At 43.8% G+C, this 15,926-nt stretch overlaps 1 long non-coding RNA gene across 2 annotated transcripts; it reads right to left on the minus strand.

The window, feature by feature from the left end:
- Positions 1 to 252: 252 nt before the first annotated feature.
- Positions 253 to 15,696, minus strand: LOC134355740 (uncharacterized). 2 transcript variants are annotated; one of them, XR_010020166.1, is made up of 5 exons: positions 15,618 to 15,696; positions 1,477 to 1,684; positions 866 to 921; positions 524 to 582; positions 253 to 331 (listed from the first exon to the last, which is right to left on the minus strand). It is a non-coding gene; the product is annotated as an uncharacterized LOC134355740 (long non-coding RNA). The 2 variants fall into 2 exon arrangements; XR_010020169.1 differs by lacking the exon at positions 15,618 to 15,696 and adding an exon at positions 8,213 to 8,268.
- Between the last annotated feature and the right edge of the window lie 230 nt (positions 15,697 to 15,926).

A 15,926-nucleotide genomic window follows, 5' to 3' on the forward strand; every position in this document is an offset into this window, starting at 1 on the left:
TTCCGTACATATCCATAGCATAGTGCTTTCCTCATACAATTGTAACGTAAATGATAATTTCAATAGCAACTTGCTTTATACCTATGACGGTGCCACTGAGAACAGCTATTCAAGTTTGCGGACACCACTGCTATTAGACCTATTGACTCACTTTCAAGGACTCCACAACTCATTTTTGCAGTTTTGTTTGTTTGTTTGTTTATTTATTTATTTAAACTGTTCCTTTTGTATTTGCACAGCTTGTCTTTCCCACATCGGTTGTTTGTCGGTCTTTGCTCGTGTGTTGTTTTTCATTGTTTCTATTCTACTTCTCGGTTTGTAATGTGAATGCCTACAAGAAAAATAAATCTCAGGGTAGTATGTGGTGACATATGTGTACTTCTATAATAAATTTACTTTGAACTTTGAACTTTTAACGGTACGATTCCTAGTACTGTTTTGCTGGTATGAAACATAAGAGAGCAGTATTGAAATTTGGACTATGAATGACTCTGGAAGCATATGCTCCCTAAATGTTACTTACATAGCAGCATACTGCATGATACATTGTCATCCTGTTGCATATGTCCATACAACAGTAGTCTGAAATGAGAGAAATGTTTCATTTCCCTAACTGTTTTTTTGAAGGAGTATTACATTCCAAAAGTTACTTAGGACATTGTAAACTAAAGTAAAATAGACCACAAGAAAACAATTGACATTTGATCAGTAATTGACTGCCATGGGTAACAAGATATTGACACAAGATCTTTGGGTCAATTGGTCTTGTTGCACTTCTTTTTAAATACGGTGACTTATTATAAACAAAATGGGGGTAATTTTAATTTAATTGTTGTGTGAAAATAGTAAGGAACATAACATCTACCTGTAAATATGACAGATTCTTGCTGGGACATGAATTCAGTTTGCCGGCTTGATCGTCTGTATCCAAAGTCAAAGTCAGAGTAAATTCAAAGTTCAAAGTACATTAAACATCAAAGTATGTATGCAGTTTTCAACCCTGAGATTCGTCTTCTCCTCAGACAACCACGAAGCAAAGAAAACCATGGAACTTGTTGAAAGAAAAACATCATTGACCCAAATGGCAACAAAAAAGAGTGAAAAACACAGAATATAGAACACAAAATCGAAAGAGTCCAGGCATATTTAGTTCAGCTCAGTGTTCACTGTCTGCTGGCCACCCCGATTAGCATTGGCCAATATAACAACAAAAAAAGGAGCTACCAGAAACCAGAAACACATCATTAAGTGAACTGCAGAGGCCATTCCTCAAACTGTGTTGATCAAACTTTGCCCAAGACCCAGGACTCCAACACCATTCTCCAACGGAATTGAAGGAGAGAAAGACCATTGGAACGCAGGGACCTTCCTCCGGAAAGAGAGAGAGAGACTGTCACATGCAAACTCCTCCCTTCGGCAGCAGTTACAGCGATGCTGGTAGATGGCGCGGAACACCCGCCCACCTTCCGCACTCACCTCCATGATTTTAATCTTCCTTGGCACTTTAACCAATGAGATCAGCGAGAAATGGAGCCAATCAGGGGCTTGCTCCCTGTCTCCAGACTTCTTGGCCTCAAGGTCACACGCCTCACAGAATCCTTTCGGAGACAGCAACATGCCAGATCACTCAACCAGCCTGAAAAAACACCATCAAAATGTAGATTGCAGGCTCCCAGAACCACATCTGAAAGAAAAAGAAGACGAGAAAGAAGTGAAAGAAGCCGTTTTGTGAACCGTCTGGAGGAAGTCACCTTTAGCCAAGTTGGTCACTGGCGCCATCTTCTTCCGTACTGACCAAAGTACGTATATGTTACCATATACGACTTCGAGATTCATTTCCTTTCAGGCATTTATGGGAGAATAAAGAAATACAATAGATTTTATGGAAAAAAGACGCATCAGCGTATGTCTACTACGCAAATAAAAAAATATATACGCAAACAAGAACGCGAGTTGTAGAGACCTTGAAAGAGAGCATATAAGCTTGCAGAATCAGTTCAGAGTCGAGGTGAGTGAAGTTATCCATGCTGCTTCAAGAGCCTGATGGTTGTAGTGCAATAACTGTTCCTGAACCTGGTGGTGTGGGCCTGATGGTAGCAACAAGAAGAGAGCATGGCCTGGATGGCGGGAGGCCCGGATGCTATTTTTTTATTGCCAGAACTCTTGTGTAAATGTGCTGAATGGAGCTGAGGGTGTTGCCTGTGACAGACTGGGCTGTATCTACTTTTTACTGTAGGGTGCACCAGCTCTCCTCTCCATTATCCAGACCCCAGTCTGCTTAACTAGGTATTCATTAGAAGCACATTGCTCATCTTCCAATCCTCTAAAGTCAAATTAATTAGGCTTAATCTCCCTTGATTAAGATGTTTTTATTTGCTCTTTCTTTACAGAGCAAATGTGATTTTTCATTTAACGCTGATAAACAAATACACAAGGCCAACGTTACACTCAGAGGCCTGCATAAGTGCATCCAGTCAACGAGCCTGATTAATCTTTCTCTTCCTGGAATCAAAAAGCCATTCCTTACAGGTATGTAAAAACTTCAGTTGGGACATTTGCCCTAAATTCTGACCTTGCATTTGCAGCGTGTTCAACCACAAAATCACAAAGCGTCAGTTCAAAGAAAAAAAATGGATTTCATTTTCTGCAGGCCTCCACACTCGACAGAGAGCACAGTGATTTCTTCTTTGACCCTCTGCTACCATGGTGTAATTGGCAGTTTAAACAGTAATTGGCCTTAAATCATTGATCATATTGTTGACACATTGTTTGATGTGGCTAGCCAGGTATGTGGGTGGGCTGGAAGGGGTCTGTTTCAGTTGGCACTCACTTCACCCATAATCCCAGAAATCTTTCGGTAAACAGGTGATTCAAAGTAAGGTTATCAAAGGTCGTCAAAACTGAAATGTACCTCTAGAAGAACAGGCTCAAGAAAATGCAATTTAGAGATTCATAGCCACAAAATGAATTAATCAGCAGAAGCTGAAATTTGGTAAGTCCATTAAAGCTTGTTTTAAATTTATACAAGTTTGAACATTGTTTTTCAAATATTGATATAATAAGCAAATATTCAAGAAAATTTCATTAATAAACACTATTTGCAAATTAAACTTATAGAATCATACAGAGATGAGGCTCAGGAACAGGCCTTTTAGCCCTCCAAGGCTGCGCTAATCATCAACTATCTATTCATCTGTTGATCCGAAATCCAGGTACGACTTACAGAAGGTTGCTTGAAGGGCAAAGAAACAATTCTGATTGAGGTCAGAGACAGAATTGGATGCACGTCAGCTGTGGCTGGGATTGCAGGCCATTACCTCCAACAAGGCCGTCACTGAGTGACTGGGCCTGTGTTGGAGAGGGGAGTTGAGAGGCTTTGGTGAGGAGAGACGTAGGCCGTAGGTGGAGTTCTCCTTTGTTATTTATTGTTTGGTTCTTATTGCACATTTAGGGCAGTGGAGATGGCACAAAGGAATAAAGGATAGTGGAATGTAGGAAGTTGTCCAGTGCCCCTGACGATTACACCTGTAAGAAGTACATCCTGCTGCGGCTTCTAGCCGACTGTGTTAAGGAGTTGGAACTGGAACTTGATCATTCGGGAGGCTGAGGGGTTGATAGACAGGACAGCCAGAGAGATAGTTACACCCAAGGTACACGACACAGGTAACTGGGTGGCCGTCAGGGGGGGAGAAAGGGGATAGGCAGCCAGTGCAGAGTACCCCTGTGGGGTTCCTTTCAACATCAGGTGTACCGATTTGTAAACTGTTGGGAGGATGACCAGTTTGAGTAAAATCAGAGTTGTCATGTCTCTGGCACTGAGTCTGATTCTGTGGCTCAGAAGAGAAGAGGGAAGAATAGACAAACCGTGGTGATAGGGGATTCATTGCTTAGGAGAACAGAAAGGAGGCTCTGTGGATGACAGCAGGATTCCCAGATGGTATGTTGCCTCCCAGGGTCAGATTGAGTCCACAGCATTCTTCAGTGGAGGGTGAGCAGCTAGAGACCTTGGTCCATATCGGTACCAATGACATGGGTAGAATGGGTAATGAGGTTCTGCAAAGTGAGTTCAGGGAGTTTGGTGCTATATTAAAGGACGGGGCCTCCGGAGATGTGATCTTCGGACTGCTACCAGTGCCATGTGCTAGGAAGGTCAGAAATTGGGAGAGCTCCTGAACAGAGAGTGGAGCTCTTGTGGAGAAATATGCTGTTAAGCCTACATACGAAGTCAGGAATCAAGAAATCAAGCATGGTGGGACTAATATTCTGAGCTCCATATATTTCAATGTAAGGAGTATTGTAGGAAAGGCGGATGAGCTTAGGGCATGGATCAGCATGTGGAATTATGACGTTGTAGCCATTAGTGAGATTTGGTTGCAGAAGGGGCAGGGCTGGCAGTTCCACGTTCCAGGGTTTCATTGTTTTAGACGTGTTAGAGCACGAGGGATTAAAAGGGTGGCATTAGTAGTCAGGGAAAGTGTCATGACAGAGCTCAATCCGGACAGAATGGAGAGCTCGCCCACTGAGACTTTATGGGCAGAACTGAGGAATAAGAAAGGTATAACCATGTTAATGGGATTATATTGTTGACCACCCAACAGTCTGCAGAATTTAGAGGTGCAAATTTGTAGAAATATCGCAGACTGTGGCAAGAAACATAAGGTAGGTGATTTTTGCTTTCCAATTATAGGACTCCCAAACTGTAAAAGGGCTGGATGGGAAAGAGTGTGTCAAATATGTATTGATAAGTTTCCTTAATCAATACATAGAAATTCCAATTAGAGAGAGTGTGATACCACATCTACTATCAAGGAATGAGACAGGGCATATAACAGAAGGTTGTGTAGGGCAGGGGTCCCCAACCTTATTTGCACCGCAGACCGATTTAATGTTGTCAATATTCTTGCTGGTGTTAATCATGACCGTAATATAGGTGAAACTATGTCACTTATAAGTGGCTAATAATCTACTCAATTTTGTTTCTAAAAGGGTTTATCTAACGAATTTAATATTAAACACACAGCACATATTTTCCCTGTATGAACATATAAAATCATTGCAACACACCAATATTGCTGAATCAATGGGAGCCCTGGGCTTATTTCCCTGCAACAAGACGGTCCCATCGAGGGGTGATGGGAGACAGTGATACTAAAAGGGGGTTCCTTATGTCCAGTCTATTCCGCAATTTAGTTCTCATTGCACTCATTGCAGAAAATCCCGTTTCGCAGAGATATGATGTTGGAAATGGAAGAAACATTTTCAGTGCTTTCGTGGCTATCTCAGGATATTCAGCCTTGACTTTGATCCAGAATGCCGGCAGAGATGTTATGTCAAACATACTTTTCAGCCCACCATCATTTGCAAGCTCGAGGAGTTGATCTTCTTCCCGCACTGACATGGATGATTCACCAGAGACATTCACAAATGGGTCACAGACCCATTCCTTTGCACGTCTTGGGTCATTTGCGGTTGGGAAGTAACACTCAAATTCTGTCGAGGGCGAAGTTGGGTGATCGCGCACCAGCTGTGAGAAAGACGGTGCAGCCTCAGTCTCTCCCAAAATCCCAGCTAATGTTGGGGACATGTCAAATATGCCCCTGTCCACCCGCCGTCCCCACATTTCCAGTTTAGCTTTGAAAGCAGACACTTTATCTGCCAACTTGAAGACAGTTGTCATTCTCCCCTGAAGTGACATATTGAGTTCATTGAGCAGGTTGAAGATGTCACACAGATAAGCGAGTTTTGCTATCCACTGCTCATCACTGAAGTGTGCTGCCAGTGGTGACCTTTTTCCTGAAAGAAATCTCTGTAGCGATTAGACAGCTATCACACACATATCACACACAGGGGGCTTGGAGCGTGCGAGTCACCAGTTGCAATAAAGCCATATTTTATGAACAACTCGTCGTATTTTCTGTTGAAGGAAGCTTTGTTTTTTTTTGCAGTGTCTGCCTCAGCTGTCTCTGTGTTATCATCATCGTAGGCCTTTTATGTCCCCTACCACCTCTTCCAAAGAAACTCTCAAGCGACGTTTGTTTTTTTACTCATACCGACTGATGACCTCGCGTGCGTAATGACCTCGCGTGGGTTCAAGCTCAACAGTGGGCGTGACAGGGAATGAGGAAAGGTGCAGCTGACCCTTATCGCTTCATATCGCCAAATCATATCGTTTCCTCGCGGCCCGGTAGCATATGCTTTGCGGCCCGGTGGTTGGGGACTGCTGGTGTAGGGGAACACTTTGCATTTTGCGATCTTAATGGAAGAAGATAGGTCTGGTCCTCAGGTTGAGATTCTAAACGGGAAAAAAAGCCTATTTTGATGGTAGTTGAAAGGGTTGAGCAAGTGTAGATTGGGACAGGCTGTGTTCTGGAAAATGATTTACTTGGTAAGTGGGACGCCTTCAAAAATGAAATTCTGAGAGTAGAGTATGTATGTTTCTGTCAGAATAAAAGACAAGGATAACAGGTTTAGGGAACTTAGGCTTTTGAAAGATATTGAGACATGGTTTTAAGAAAGAAAAGGAGGCACATAGCAGGTATAGGCAGGTAGGAACAAATGAGGTACCTGTGAAGTATAAGAAATGCAAGAGAACACTTAAGAAGGAAACGAGGAGGACTAAAGAACGTATGAGCTTGATCTAGCAGACATGTTAAAGCAGAATCCTAAGGGCTTCTACAGATATACTAAGAGCAAAAGGATATCAAAGGAAAATATTGATCCTCTGGAAGATCAGAGTGGGCATCTATGCGTAGAGCCAAAAGAGGTGGGGAAGATCTTAAATGGATTTTTTGAATCTGTTTTTACTCAGATGACAGATACAGAGCATAGAGATGTGAGGCAAAGCAGCAGCAAGGTCATGGACCCTATAGAGATTACAGAGAAGGAATTGTCTGCTGTCTTGAGGCAAAGGGAGGGGAGGAGAAGATGGCAGCGCGATGCAGCGCGCACAGCCACTCCGAAATGATGTCATATTTGTAAGTAGGTACCGTGCACAATCCTGATTTGATGGAGACAGATGTGAGAAGCACGGAGGAACATCTGGAGAAACCTCTGAAATGCCCGCTTCGCTGCCGCTGCTACTGTGCGATCAAGAATCTCCGGAGGGGAAGGCTCCAAATCCTCGGCTTTGCCGATTGCCTGTTGCTGGGGCCGGGGTCGAAGCGCTCGGCAGAGATGATACTCGGTGCTCGGTGTTGGAGGGCTGGTCGGAGGCTCGAAGTTTTCGGAGGGACTCAAGAGTTGGCTGTGATCGGGTGCTTCCTGGGTGCTGCATCGGCAAGTTTGTGGCACTGGAAGCTCATGGCAGGGAGAGTTTTTCTTCCTTCTACCGTCTGCGCGAGATGATGGGAATTTCGAGAGACTTTGAGACTTTTTTTTTTACCGTGCCCTTGGTCTGTTCTTTATCAAATTACGGTATTGTTTTGCATTGTTGTAACTATATGTTATAATCATGTGGTTTTTGTCAGTTTTTCAGTCTTGGTTTGTCTTGTGTTTCTGTGATATCATTCTGGAGGAACATTGTATCATTTCTTAATGCAGGCATTACTAAATGACAATAAAAGAGGACTGCGTGTCCTCATAATCTAAAAAAAATCTAATTAGAATAGATAGATCCCCAGGTCTTGACAATGTGTTCCCTCAGGCCCTGTGGGGGCTAGTGGAGGAATTGTAGAGGCTCTAGTGGAGATATTTAAAATACTTTAGCCACGGGTGAAGTGCCAGAGGAGTGGAGGATAGTTAATGTTGTTCTGTTGTTTAAGGAAGGCTGAAGAATAAGGCAGGAAGTTATAGGCCAGTGAGCCTGACATCAGTAGCAGGAAAGTTATTGGAAGGGAATTCTAAGGGATATATTGCATAAGTACATGGATAAATGAAAGTATATTTATTATTAAAGTATGTGTACATTATACAACCTTGAGATTCGTCTCCTTCCAGGCAGCCACAGAGCAAATAAAACCCAACAGAACCCATTAAAAATGAAGACAATCAACCACCCAATGTGCATCAAAATAAAACCAAATCGTGCAAACAATAAAAAGCACGCAAGTTGCATTCCGAACCAGAGTTCGCGAAAGTGAGTTCACAACCACAAGGCCAGTCACAGCCGATCCAGCAGCCTTTTAGTAGCAGGCCACAGTTTCAGATGAGTAAACCTCATGGAGCAGTGACCTGAGCACCGGCCGTCTCTTGCCTCTGGCCCCGACACACTTACCTTCTGAGTCTGGCCCTGCGCTGAAAACGGCCAAACATCAGCTTGTTCCCCACTCTCAGGCCTGGGTTCTGCCGCATCGACTCTGCCTCACCTTGGTTCTTCCACTTTGAATTGGCTCCAAGTCCACTCCAGCAATGGCCAAAAGTTGCCTTGTTCCCCACTCTCGGGCCTGGGCCCCAATGCCTCGACTCTGGCAGTTCAAAAGCTCAACTCCAAAAGAGAAGTTACAGGCTGTAGATTGCAGTGATTGTTTTCCAGGAAAAGTGTGATTAATAAAGTAGTTATTAGTTAACAGGTCATCACTATATTTCACCAGCACAATCTTAAATTGGATAGACAAGGGAGAGTCAACATGGGCTTTGTGCGTGATAAGTTGTAACTAATCAGTCTTATGGAGAAAGTTCCCAGGAAAGTTGATGAAGGCAAGGCTGGAGATGTTGTCTACATGGACTTTAGCAAGGCCTTTGACAAGGTCCCACAAGGGAGTTTGTTCAGGAAAATTCAGCTGCTTGTCATTCAAAAGAAAAAAAAGTTAAAGTCTGTCCCGAGCCTTGTGGCCCATCAGGCCGGTGCTTATGCCAGTTTCTGTGGTGTGAAGTGACTGAGATTACGAGACTCCCTCCCGGATAGGGCGCCAGTCTATCGCGAGGTTAACCCCCCAGCATTTGCTGGTACCCATTTTCAGCTGGGTGGACTGGAGCAGTGTGTGGTTAAGTGCCTTGCTCAAGGACACAACACACTGCCTTGGCCGAGACTCGAACCCACGACCTTCAGATCGTGAGCCCAACGCCCTAACCACTTGGCCACGCGGTAGTAAATTTAATTAGACATTGGCTTTGCAGAAGAAGCCAGAGAGTGGTAGTAAATGGTTGCCTCTCCGACCGGAGGCCTGTGACCAGTGATATGCCACATGGATTGGTGCTGGGTCTGTTGTCATTTGTCATCTATATCAATGATCTGGATGATAATGTGATTAACTGGATCAGCAAGTTTGCAGATGACACTAATATGGTGAGTAGAGTGGACTGTGAGGAAGACTATCAAAGCTTGCAGCAGGATCTGGACCAGCTGTAAAAATGGTTTGAAAAGTGGCAGATGGAATTTAGTGCAAACAAGTGCGAGGTGTTGCACTTTGGAAGGACCAACCAGGGTAGGTCTTACACTGTGAGCGGTAGTGCGGTTGGAGTGCTGTTGAACAGGGAATACAGATCCATAATTCCTTGAGAGTAGCATCACACGTAGGTAGTGTTGTTAAAAAAAGCTTTTGGCACATTGGCCTTCACAAATCTATGTATTGAGTACAGGAGATGGGATTCCCAAAGAAAGGGGCTTCCCTTCCTTCACCATCAACACTGTCCTCAACAGCATATCTTCCTCATCTACAACCTCATCAGCCCCGCATCCAGCACGTAATTCTTCTTAACTTCCACCATTTCCAATGGGATCCCACCACCAAGAACATCTTTTCCTCCCCCCCAACTTTCTGCTTTCCACAGGGGATCACTTCCTACACGACTCCCTTGTCCATTCATTCCTCCCCACTGATATCCCTCCTGACACTTATCCTTGCAAGCGGAACAAGTACTACACCTGCTCCGACACTTCCTCCCACACTACCATTCAGGGCCCCAAACAGTCCTTCCAGGTGAGGTGACAGCACCCCTCCCCCTTCCCAGTTTCACCTATAACCTACTACCTTGTATTTCTTCCTCCCCTCCCCCCACCTTCTTACTCTGACCTCTCATCTTTTTACTGTCCTGATGAGAGGTCTCAGACCGAACCCTTCAGCAGGACTGCAGAAGAGAAGATGAAGAGGAGAGTTCAAAGATGGGGGAGGGGAAGGAGAAACACAAGGTGATAGGTGAAACCGGGAGGGGGAGGGATGAAGGTAAGATTTAAGAAGTTGATTGGTGAAAGCAATACAGGGCAGGAGAAAGGGAATCTAATAAGAAAGGCCGTGGAAGAAAGAAAACAGGGAGGAACTCCTGAAGGAGGCGATGAGCAGGCAAACAGATAAGCTGAGAGAGGGAAAAAAGGGATGGGGACTTGTGAAGGAGAGGGGATAGGGCATTACCAGAAGTTTGAGAAATTGATGTTTATGCCATCAGGTTGGAGGCTACCCAGATAGAATATGAAGTGTTATTCCTCCAACCTGAGTGTAGCCTCATCGAGCCAGTAGTGGAGGCCGTGGATAGACATATCAGAATGGGAGTGGGAAGTGGAAATAAAATGGGTGGCCACTGGGAGATCCCACTTCTTCCAGTGCTTGTGAAGCAGCCTCCCAATCTACATCAGGTCTCACACGCGTACAGGAGGTCACACCAGGAACACCCTATCCCCTCTCCTTCACAGTATATGACCCCAACAGACTCACAAGTGAAGTGTCTGGAAGGACTGTTTGGGGCCCTGAATGGTAGTGAGGGAGGAGGTGTAGGGGCAAGTGTAGCACTTGTACCGCTTGCAAGGATAAGTGCCAGGAGGGAGATCAGTGGAGGGGAAGAATGGACAAGGGAGTTGCATAGGGAACGATCCCTGTGGAAAGTAGAAAGTTAGGGGGAGGGGAAGATGTGCTTGGCGGTGGGATCCAGTTCGAGATGGCGGAAATATGTGCTGGATGTGGAGGCTGGTGGGGTGGTAGGTGAGGACAAGAGGAATCCTATCCTTGGTAGGGTGGCGGGAAATGGAAGAGATGCATTTGCGGGCAGTGTTGATTGTGGAGGAAGGGAAACACCTTTCTTTGTTCCATTTCTTTGCCCCATTTGGACAAATTCTCAAAGGGACAGGGAGCGCTCTGCCCAAAATCGACATTAATTTATTATTCTCACCACCTCCACCACCTCACTCCAGATATTGTTGCACAGTCATTGAAAAATTCTATTTCAAGTTTTCAGTGGTGTGATTATCAATCTCAAGTGAAGAAGGAGAGCTAGCTGAAGTATACTTCAATAAGATAGATCAGAACTTTGATTTGCAGCCTCTCATACTAAACTTGTGTCATTGTGTGGTCTGATGTCATTTATGTTGATTGCTTAAAAGGACAACCTCAAAACAGCAATGAAGTGAGCAATTTCTTTCAATACTCAAGCCAAGAATCACATCTCCATCTGAAAAAGTATCAGCATTGTTGAATTAAATGGCTGCATTGTGTTTTAATGAAGGTGATATATAGTCCCGTTCTATGCCATGAAGAGGCTAATTTCCTCCACTGCATTACAACTGGCAAATTGTGCCCTGGGAGGTTTAGAAAATAAAGTCCCTTTTTAGCATTAGCAAGTTGTTAGACTGGAAGCATGAGCTGGACGTGAGGGCTTTTGGGGGATGGTTACAATTGCTCTCCAATCCGACATGAATGAATATGTCACTGAAGAGCAGCTCATTCCGTGGTCAGATTTCTATCCTGCTCCTCACTGGAGCAATAGTGAGTTTGCACAGCAAGAAAAGAGAGGGTGAGGCTTGGCGAAAAATTCAGCTCCAGGGCTCATTCATCTTACACTTAATCCTCCTCCCATTTGGACAAGTTCTCAAAGGGACAGGGAGCACTCTGCTCGAAACAGACCACCATATTATTGTAAGTCAGAGCCAGAGGTAGGCCCCAGGGCAAAAGTCAAAGTAAATTTATTATCAAAACACAAATGTGTCCCCATATACTACCTTGAGATTCATTTTCATAAAGAAAATGAAGAAATACAATAGAATTTATGAAGAATTATACATAAATAAACACTGCAAAATAAGAAAAATTGTGCAAATAAGGAAATAAGTAAGTAACATTGTGAAGTTGAGTTGCAGAGTCCTTGAAAATGTAGGTTGTGGACTCAGTTCAGTGTTGAGAGATGAGTGAAGTTATCCACGCAGTTCAGGAGCCTGATGGTTTTAGGGAATTACAAACTGGTCCTGATAGGTATATCATACAGCTGTAATGGTATTGCAAACGATTCACAAATTAATGTTGGTGGATCTCAACAGGTATCTACAAAACACAGGAAGTTGTATCTTTCTAGAGCCATTGCCACAGACAGCTTTGGAGGCCAAGTCATTGGGTATATTAGTTAGGGCTTCAAAAATTACAAGGAGAAGGCAGGGGTTGAGAGAGATTATAACTCAGCCATGCTGGAGTGACAGAGCAGATTGGATTGGCCAAATAGCCTAATTCTGCTCCTACGTCTTATGGTCTTATGTTATGATTCCATGTACATACTGAAACTCAGAATTAGTGATACAACAGAGGAAGCTTATATTCGTTATAATTAGGAAGCAGATCTAGATCAACATGTGATGGAAAGTCCATAAAGAGACTCACACTATGACTAATGACAGCAAAATGTATTGTTAACTCTGAATATGAATCAGATTTATTGTCACTGATATTTGTCATTTTGTTGTTTTCTAGCAGCAGAAGTACAGAGTAAGCATAACCAAATATTACAAGTTACAAACAAAAAATCAATAAATAGTGCAAAAGAGTAGCATCCATAGGTTTGTTGACTGCTGAGAAATCTGATAGCAGAAGGGAAGAACTTGTTACTGAAATGTTGAGTGTGGGTCTTATTGCTCCTCTCCTCCTCCCTGATAGTAGTAATGAGTAAAGGCCCCCTCGTGCTCATCACACTGAGCACGGGGGCCCCCCAGGGCTGTGTGCTCAGTCCACTGCTGTTCACTCTGCTGACCCACGACTGTGCAGCAATACACAGCTTGAATCACATCACCAAGTTCACCAATGACACAACCATGGTGGGTCTCATCAGCAAGAACGATGAGTCAGCATGCAGAGAGGAGGTGCAGCGGCTAACGGACTAGTGCAGAGCCAACAACCTGTCTCTGAATGTGAACAAAACAAAAGAGATGGTTGTTGACTTCAGGAGAACATGGAGCGACCACTCTCCACTGAACATTGATGGCTCCTCTGTTGAGATCATTAAGAGCACCAAATTTGTTGGTGTTCACCTGGTGGAGAATCTCACCTGGTCCCTCAACACCAGCTCCATAGCCAAGAAAGCCCAGCAGCGTCTCTACTTTCTGTGAAGGTTGAGAAAAGTCCATCTCCCACCCCCCATCCTCACCACATTCTACAGAGGATGTATCGAGAGCATCCTGAGCAGCTGCATCACTGCCCGGTTCGGGAATTGCACCGTCTCGGATCGCAAGACCCTGCCGAGGATAGTGAGATCAGCTGAGAAGATCATCGGGGTCTCTCTTCCTGCCATTACAGACATTTACACTACACGCTGCACCCATAAAGCCAACAGCATTGTGAAAGACCCCACGCACCCCTCACACAAACTCTTCTCCCTCCCGCCATCTAGCATAAGGTACCGAAGCATTCGGGCTCTCACGACCAGACTGTGCAACAATTTCTTCCCTCAAGCCATCGGACTCCTCAATACCCAGAGATTAGACTAACATCCACATCATTTATTATTATATTGTAATTTGTCCTCTACTGTGCCTATTGTCTTGTTTATTATTTATTGTACTGCCCTGCACTGTTTTGTGCACCTTATGTAGTCCTGGGTAGGTCTGTAGTCTCGTGTAGTTTTTGTGTTGTTTTACGTAGTCTAGTGTAGCCTTGTGCTGTCTCACTTAGTCTAGTGTAGTTTTGTGTTGTTTCTTGATGGTGGGGAGGTCTATACCCATGGTGGAGCTGGCCAAGTCTACAACCTTCTGAAGGCCCTTGCTATGGTTTGCATTGGCAACTCCATTCCAGATGATGATGATGCAACCAGTCAGAAAGCTCTCTACTGTACATCTGTAGAAATTTGCTAGTCTTCGGTGACATATCAAATCTGCAGATGAAGTGTAGCCACTGGCATGTCTTCATTGTCATTGCATCAATATGTTGATCTCAGCTTCGATCATCTGAGATGTTAACACCCAGGAACTTGAAGCTGTTCCACTGCTGACCCTTCAATGAGTACCAGGGTATGTTTTCGTTATATCTCCTTCCTGAAGTCCACAATCATTTCTTTGGGCTCGCTGATGCTGGGTGTAAGGTTGTTGTGACACTAATCAACAGCTGCCAGGAGAAAAATGGTACATCCTCTTACTTGCACATGACCTCCATGTGTGCTGTGAGTGAAGAGACAGGATCTGATGTCACCTGTTGATTGGTTCTTTATACAGAAGATCTTAGCAAGCAACAATTTGAGTTGATAAAGGCACTATTTTACTGCTGACAAATGAATCATACACAAGGAAGGTCAATGGCACTAGGCAAAATAATAGTTCAGCACAAACTGGATGGGCTGATTGGCCTTTCTGTTCTGTAGTTTTCTGTGACTTGGATAAGGAAAAGTGCTGCCTCAAGGAAGGTGGATACTTCAAAAGAAAATTGCATTAAAAGCATCAATGGTGAGTAAGGTTTTTGCTTTCTCTAGATGATAGAGAAAATATCTAGATATTTTCTGCCGTCATCAAGAGGAAGGTACCGGAGCCTCAGGACTCACACCACCAGGTTCAGGAATAGTTACTACCCTTCAACCATTAAGCTCTTGAACCAAAGGTATAACTTCACTCAACTTCACTTGCCCCTTCATTGAAATGTTCCTACAAACAGTGGACTCACTTTCTGGGTCCCTGTCTCATGTTCTCGATACTTATTGCTAATTTATTTACTATTATTGTTTCTTCTTTTGCATTTGTACAGTTATCTGTCTTCTGCACTCTGTTTGAACAGCCTAGTTGAGTGGTCTTTCAGTAGTTCTGTTATAGTTATTATTCTGTAGATTTGTTAGAAAATGAAGCTTGGGGTTATATTTGGTCACATATATGTACTTTGATAATAAAATTTACTTTGAACTTTGATTGAAACCAAACGTTTGTTCAGCCACCATCAACGGAGAGAATAAAACAAAAAAAAAGAAAACGCTGGCAAAACCCAGTAGGTCAGGCTACACCTGTAGGGTGAGAAACAGAGTCAATGTTTCAGGTCAGAGACTGGGACGGGAACAGAAGAAAATTGATAAGGGAAGGGTGGGGTAGAGATGTGCCTCTGATGGGATGAAACCAAAGTGACTATGGCAATATGTTCTGGCAGGTCATCTGGTCAATCTGGATGCAGTGAGAAAATGAGACTATTGACACAAGAACTAAGACAAAAGAACAAGGGATCTGCAAAATGCAGAGCCTGTAATGTATCTGCCTCTACACCACCACTGACAGGGATTTCCATGGACCTTTCACTCTGTGTACAGAGAACTTGACATCTGACGTCTCCCCAATACTTTCCTCCATTAACCTTAAAATTTGCCCCTTCTATTAGCCATTTTTGCTCTAGGGAAAAGTCTCTGGCTATCCACTGTATCGGTGTCTTTTATCATCACGTATACGTCTATCAAGTTACCTCTCAGTCTCGATCACTCCAAAGAGAAAAGCCCTAACTAGCTCAACCTGTCTTCATAAGGCATACCTCTAGTCCAGGTAACATCTGGAAAGTCTGTTCTGCACCCTCTTTAAAGCTTCCACATCCTTCTGGTAATGAGGAAGTGTGTAGAATGGAGTGGCCTAACCAGCTACAACATTACCTCGTGGCTCTTGAATTCAATCCACTGACTAATGAAGACCATTACACCATACACCTGCTTAGCCAGTCCTCACCAGTATCTGTATAACTGTACTAATACCTCCCTGTTTCTAAACTTCAACCATTTTGCAATCAAGGGAAATATGCCAATTGCCTCCCTCCCCACATGCTGTACCTGCCTCTTACTTTGTGTAA

Source organism: Mobula hypostoma, chromosome 1, assembly GCF_963921235.1.
Source record: "Mobula hypostoma chromosome 1, sMobHyp1.1, whole genome shotgun sequence".
NCBI lineage: Eukaryota > Metazoa > Chordata > Chondrichthyes > Myliobatiformes > Myliobatidae > Mobula > Mobula hypostoma.